Source organism: Aplysia californica, unplaced genomic scaffold (genome assembly GCF_000002075.1).
Source record: "Aplysia californica isolate F4 #8 unplaced genomic scaffold, AplCal3.0 scaffold00012, whole genome shotgun sequence".
NCBI classification, from domain to species: Eukaryota; Metazoa; Mollusca; class Gastropoda; order Aplysiida; family Aplysiidae; genus Aplysia; species Aplysia californica.
Window position 1 is genome coordinate 2,850,250 of NW_004797282.1, and position 1,181 is coordinate 2,851,430.

Here is a 1,181-nt window from a genome sequence, read left to right on the forward strand (position 1 = left end):
TAATAATAATAATAATAATAATAAATGCATGAATAAATCTCCCTATCTCCCATAGTTATTATGTACATAGAGTCTGTTTATCATTGCACTTACCGTGAAATAAATCCTTAGGGTCTACAATATTTCCAACGTGAAATATTTAAATAAAAGATATTTCACTCGTGAAATATATAAACCGTTATCAAAATTTGCGCAATTTACTCCACAAACTATATTCACATTCTAAGCTTCTGTTAGCAAAGTTTAGACTTGAATTAGGTATATTCATAGACCGTGCAATGCTTTTGCAGCTTCTCTTTGCCCTCAATAAAAACTTTGCTGCGAAGCGCGCTCACCATAGGCGCCCAAAGGACGTGTCAAACACCAGTCTCCCAGTCTCGCTCTACAGTCAAGAGTAGACATGTGTAACGTTTCTACAGTAATCTGAATTTTGTTCCAAATCGTAGCATACAGAACATAGTGAACCCGGATTACGTCAGAGTGCGGAGATGGAATATAATGCAATGCACAAGTATATGCTAGCAAACGTCTCCTAGCCTTTGATTTGTTATGGTAGCAAAATTTCAAATCACAGTTACTACCATCTCTATTCTTATGACCATGCAACATAAAAATAGTTAAATTTTTCAACTTTCTGTGTGCTTTGACTATATAAAACATTATGATTTTTTTGTTTGTGATTTATTTCACGGAAGGAGACATACGGATAGCATACTTTTTTAAAATGAGTATGGCTAAAATAAATAGAAGGAAAAAATCCAGATTTTTTCCAATTATCAACCATTGTGTTTTCATATGAGACTCTTGAATAGATCCTCTTGATCACTTGACTGGTAATTTAAACTTGTATGGTCACGATCTATTTTGTTAGCTGATATCAGTGTAGTTCAAAGATTGATTGCATTCGTTTATAATATGGTGTTAGACAATGATTTATCCAACTTGTGAAATTGTCAGTGGTAATCATTCCCTGAAACTCATGATTACATCTTGACAATTTCACTCATAGGATAAATAGGCTATATCTTGATCTACCACCACAACTCATGTAATTCTTTCGCATTCCCACCACGAAACTGCTGAATGCACTTTCCAATAGCCCAAACAACACAGTTCCAAAAGTGATCCTTTCACTCCCTCACCCCTCTCTCTCTCTCTCTCTTTCTCTCTCTCTCTCTCTC

General features: G+C 35.1%; 1 protein-coding gene across 1 annotated transcript in view; it reads left to right on the forward strand.

Annotated features, from left to right (window-relative positions):
* LOC101852972 overlaps positions 1 to 1,181 on the forward strand; it is a 17,176-nt gene that overhangs the window by 10,287 nt on the left and 5,708 nt on the right. The window lies entirely within an intron of this gene.